The sequence below is a fragment of the Pelophylax lessonae genome (assembly GCF_965119305.1).
Source record: "Pelophylax lessonae genome assembly, chromosome: 6".
In the NCBI taxonomy this organism is placed as follows: domain Eukaryota; kingdom Metazoa; phylum Chordata; class Amphibia; order Anura; family Ranidae; genus Pelophylax; species Pelophylax lessonae.
Genome location: NC_138773.1, coordinates 254,716,090 through 254,722,089, shown reverse-complemented (window position 1 = coordinate 254,722,089; position 6,000 = coordinate 254,716,090).

Below are 6,000 nucleotides of genomic sequence, written 5' to 3'. Positions count from 1 at the left end.
ATGCATTTTAAGTGTCCAGAGACACATAATGAATGAGTTACTCACAGGTTTTAACAGACTAGCAATGTAACTTCTCTAAAAACTATGAAATACAAGCACTTATATTTAGTAAATTAGTTGTATAGTACAAACTATTTGTATTTTGGTCACTGATCTCATGAGATTTCAGGTCTGTTATACTTGACAAGAATTTAAAGCAGTATTAAACTCAAAAACAAAAATGTTGCACCTCACCAATTCTCTGATGTTGTGACTGCAATCATTTTGTTTAAAAATGTTTTTTCCCTTTATTATCACCTGGTGATCCTGTCAGCAAGTCTGATATTTTTCAGCTTCCTTTAACAGACCAAGCTGTCCAGACAAAGTAGCAGTTAGAGTATTGAGCCAAACCATTTACCACTGACAGAGGTGCTTACAATGAAAAGATTTTACTACTATTATAATACAGGATTTATATAGCGCTAACAGTTTGCTCAGCACTTTACAACGTGAGGGCAGACAGTACAATTACAAAACAATTCAATACAGAAAGAATCAGAGGGCCCTGCTTGTTAGAGCTTACAATCTAAAAGGGAGGATCAAGTGATACAAAAGGTAATAACTGTGGGGGATGATCTGATCAGGAAAATAAAAGTACAGTTATGCGGTGTGCAGATTACGCTTCTCCGAAGAGAGGGGTTTTCAGGGATCTTCTAAAAGGAAACCGAGTAGGAGATAGTAGGACAGATTAGGGTGGGGAGTTCCATAGGACAGGAGAGGCTCTGGAAAAGTCCTGGAGGCGAGCATGGGAGGAGGTCTTGGGAGGAACGAAGACAACAATTTGATTGGTATTTTGAGACTAGGTTGGCAATGTAGCTGGGGGCAGAGTTGTGGATGGCTTTGTAAGTTGTTAGAATTTTGAATTTAAATTGTTGGGTGAGTGGAAGTCAGTGGTTGGATTGACAGAGAGGAGTAGCAGACAAAGTGATTGGTAAGGTGGATGAGTCTGGCAGCAGCATTCATGATGGGACTAAAGGGGGGATAGCCTATGTAAAGGTAATCCCTTGAGGAGGAAGTTGCAGTAGTCGAGGCGGGAGATGACCAGGGAGTGAACTAGGAGCTTTGTGGTGTCTATGGTTAGGAAGGGGCATATTCTGGAAATGTTGCAGCGGTTGAGGTGGCAAGATTTGGACACGGGCCGAAAGAATAGTCCATGGTTACACCTAGAACCCTGGCATGTGGGGCAGTCTGATAGTAGTGCTATCGATCTTGACAGATACATTTTTTGTTAATTTATGTAAAACCTTTACTCTAAAAGGAAAAAAAAATGTTTGCTGTAGGGCTTTGTTCACACAGTGTGTATAATACTGTACACCCATGCAGGGCCATATTTTCCTGCACGGTGATGCACAGGTGTTTCGTGCATCTCTGTGTATTGTATGTCCTGCGTAAGCAAGGCCTAACTGTTTATAAAGAGTTCAGCTTCAATTTGATTGTCAAGGTTCTTTGAATCTGCTAGTCTAAAGCCTAGTACACACAGGCCGAATGTCCGGCACCATTGTCCAGTTCAATAAAAACCGTCCATCATTCGGCCTGTGTGTATGGCAGCCGGTCCGACAGAGGCCTTTCATCCGGTTTCCGTCAGACTTGCATGCTAGAAAACCAGCAGCCGGCCAGCACTTTCAGCCAATGGCACAAAAGCGCTGCCCAGAGAGTTCTGGCAGGGGGGACCGTCCTTTCAGAACACAATAGCACAGCAGGGAGATCGCTGTACTAACATTGGTTTGTTAGTACAGAGACTCTGATCTGAGCTATGAGGTTTTTGTTTTTTTTTGTTTTTTTTTTGTTTTTTTTTCCCAAACCAGCAGTGTGTACCAGGCTTTACACTACGCTCCCCCTGATTGCTGCTCTCCAAAGGCATCTGCTTTACAATTTCATCCAGAATGCAAAAACCTCAATACAGGCCAGATCACCAGGTGAAATGAATCCGAAAACAAAGCTTAAAAAAAAACAAGAAAAAAAACAAATGCAGCCACCACATCAAAGACTTGGTAAGTTACTATATTGTTGTTTTGGTGTTTAATACTGCTTTAAAAGCCCAAGTTTAGGTATTTTTTTAAACACTTGCAGACCGCCCACCTTCGATATACTGCAGCAGGACAGCCACTCTGCGCTAGATCACGTACCTAATACGTGATCCATGCCCCCCGTCGCCCCGGCTGTGCTGCGATTGGTTGTAACACCAATCAGTGGGTGCCAGCTTCTGATTGATCGACTCCAGACATTACCAAAGAGAGCCCTGCAAACACAAGACTCTATTCTGAGTGCGCGGTCTGAAATAGCCCATGTACCCGTCACAGGCACTCTTCAAGGGTGGCGACAATGCCGGTCCATTCTGCCCCCACCTCCATAGATATAAGCCGTAGCTTCTATCAATGAAAAGTGCTCTATGAATGGAAGATGGGTGGATGAATGAAAGGTCCACCTCCTCCATTCATAGAGCACTTTTCATTGGTGGAAGCTAAAGTTGAGCTTCCATGAATGGAGGAGTAGGCGGAAAGGGCGGGCAAATTTGGCACTCCTTAAGCCCTACAACACCAAAAGGTTACCTTTTTTTTTTTGTGAGAGGGGGTGGGGGGGTGTTACGACAGAGGATGGAAGATTTAAATTAGGACAGCCGTCGCATGGCCTCCTGATTTTCAAGTTTTTTTTTTAAATAACAAACATGTTATACTTACCTGCTTTGTGCAGTTGGTTTTACACAGGGCAGCCCCGATCCTCCTCATCTCGGATCCCTAGCTGGAGCTCCTGTCAAGTGCCCCTACAAAAAGCAGCTTGCTATGGAGGCACCCAAGCTGTACTGCAGCTCTGTGTCTAAACGGTCATGGAGTTTGGCCCCGCCCCTTCTCTCTCCTGATTGGATTGACAGTCGTGGGAGCCAATGGCGCCATGGCTGTGTCTCAGCCAATCTGGAGGGAGAGTCCCGGATGGCTGAGGGACTGACTTGTGGACATAGCTGGATAGGGATGGGGCTTGGGTAGGTATTGCTGCACGCAGAAGGCTTTTTATCTTAATGCATAGAATGTATTAAGAGAAAAAAACCTTCTGCCTTTACAATTCCTTTAAATATATGTACCATCCTGTGCTGATTTAAAAAAAAAAAAAAAAAAAGCTGAATTTGGGATTTAGGAAAATGTGTAAACTCATTAACCCTATAGACCTTTTTGATCCCTCATTTTTATACTTCCTAAAGGTAGGTTACATAGTTGGTAAGGTTAAATAATGACACAAGTCCAGGCCATTCAATCTGAGTGCATATTTGTGTGTGTTTATGACACTACAATTTTTCATATCCTTGTAAATTGTACTCACTAAGAAACCCATCCAAATGTTTTTTGAATCTACACTTTGACAATTTAACTGTGGAAGGATGTTCTACAACCTTACTGCTCTAACAGTAAAGAACCTTTTTAAAGCGGAGTTCCGTCCTATTTTGCAACTTTAGTGATTCCTGGAGTGCTCCCTATGCTGATCAACAATTGGGCATTTTCAATTTTTTTCGGAGGTCCCTTACCTTATTTTCAGGGCATTTTTGATTGTACTTGCTCCTTCTCCCCCCTCTGTGGCCACGGCCACCGACATCACTTCCGCCTTTGCATTGCATCCTGGGAGCTGTTTGTCATCACTCCCAAAAGACTGGAATCAGGAAGAACTCCCTGGAATCAGGAAGAAGGACACAGCAGATTACACTGCTGCTTCAGATGCCCACGTCTAAGATGGCTGCGCCCAGACAGCGTTTTTAAAAGTAAGATTTTGACTAAAATCCAACACTGTACACCTTGTAAGTATGAGAATAGCGGTTCTGTAAAGGGCGATGGATTAGTATTATAGGGGAATATTTAGTTTAAAAAGGTATTTGAGGCCGGAACTCTGCTTTAAGCAGTTTAAAATTGAACCGCTAACTTCATTGTGTGGCCACGTATCTTCTTTAGAGACCCAAGTTTAAAACGTTTCCTTCCAATGCTAGAGTCACTATTTGACGTTCTATATATCACGATCGTATCCCTTTTAAGCTCTTCTTTCATAACTGAGGTCCTCCAGCCTCCTTATCAGCTTTGTTGTCCTTCTCTTGCCTCTCTCCTGTTCCAGCACATCCTTCCTGAAGACAGGGGACCAGAAATGGGTTTAAAGTATACACTTCCCAATCTTAAATAGCAACTTTCGAATATAGATCCCCATGGTTCCTGAAACTAGGGAACTCTTTTTATTTATTGCTTTACCCCTTTCTACTTCTCATGCCTCCAAATTTCATCAGTAAAACTGCCAATTACAGTGATGGTCCAGTAAGGAGGCAGAACTTAGTACCAACTGTAGTGATATGTCAAGTAGAAATTTCTGGGTTTCAACGCTTTTAGAACTGCTCTATAGCAAAGTTAAAGTGATATTAAAGTCTTTTTTTTTTTTTTTTTTGTTTAAAAATAATAAACGTGTTATACTTGCCTGCTATGCAAAGTGGTTTTGCACAGGGCAGCCCAGATCTTCCTTTTTTTTTTTTTTTAAAACAGTGAGGTTTATTGAAACTTTTGGTACAATACAAAAATAGACCGTGCATTGAAACTTCGATCAGATTCATAACACACAGAAGTACAAAAGAAAAAAAAAATACAAATATACACAGTGATTAACACTTAGAAACAGAGCAGACATAGTAAAAATAAGGCAGTAATCAGTTACTTTCTTTCGGCCCAACACTCGAGCAGACAATATTAGGGCAATTGGGGCGGTCAGCATAAAATAGTTACCCACTGCACTACTGAGCTGTGTCAGGGCACTGCACCCACTTGTCCCAAATCTTGTTGAACTTCTGGGGGCACCCCCTATGTTTATATAAAAGTTTATGAAATGGGATGACACTATTAATTTCCTTAATCCACATTCCTAGAGTAGGAGGAGTAGGTCTCATCCACCGCCTGGCTATCAATTTACGCGCTATAAACAAAGTTTCCTGAAGAAATATGACAGTGGATTTGGGCATCTCTCCATCCGGATAGACCCCCAGGAGACACTCCTTAGGGGAGAGCTGCAGAGGAGACCCCATTTTGTCGTGCAGAAATGTGACTACCTGTTGCCATAGAGTCTGTAGTTGGGGACAGCTCCACAATAGGTGAAAGAAGGAAGCATCAGGGTCTGCGCACATAGGACAAGAGGGGACCAAGTCAGGGTGATATTTGGACAGTCTGAGCGGGGTGAGATAAGCCTGGTGTATTATAAAGGTCTGGGTAAGGCGATCCGACAGTTTTGGCGACACTCTGCGGCACGTCTCCAGGGCATCCTCCCATTCCTCATCCTCCATGGCCCCCACATTGCGCTCCCAGCGGGTCTTAAGTGCATAAGCTAAAGTGGTCGAGGAAGGTGTGTGGAGCTCAGAGTAGAACATGGAAATAAGGTGACTGGGTTCTGTACTTTTAACAATCTCAAGGGTGGTGACCGATTCTATCTCAGGAGGACCGTCAGGGAATTGAGATCTATAAGCATGGGAGAGCTGTAAGTATCTGTAGTGCATGGGGCCCTGGAGCGCAAACTGGTCTTGCAGGGTCTCGGTAAGACCGCAGACCAGTGGTCGTGGAGATATGGCTAAGGAGGAGAATACCCCTCCCACTCCATATCGACAGGTCAGGGATGGAGAGGAACTCACGCAATGTACTATTATGCCACAGAGGGGTGAGTGTATGGAACGGGGGGCACCGAAGCCTGGACGCTACCACCTCCCAGATCCGACAATAGTGATATAGGAGAGATCTGGGGCACAGGGGCTCCGGCGAGCCCCTGACGCCCCTAAGGATAACTAGGAGGGGGTCCCCGAGGGGATGAGCCCACCCAGGGCAGAGCAGGGTCAAGAAGCGTTCTCTATCCGTTTTATCAATGTGAAAGAACTGGGATAACTGAGCTGCCAGATAGTACAGATTAAAATCCGGCAGGGCCAACCCCCCTAGATTTGTAGGATTTTTGAGTTTGCGCCAG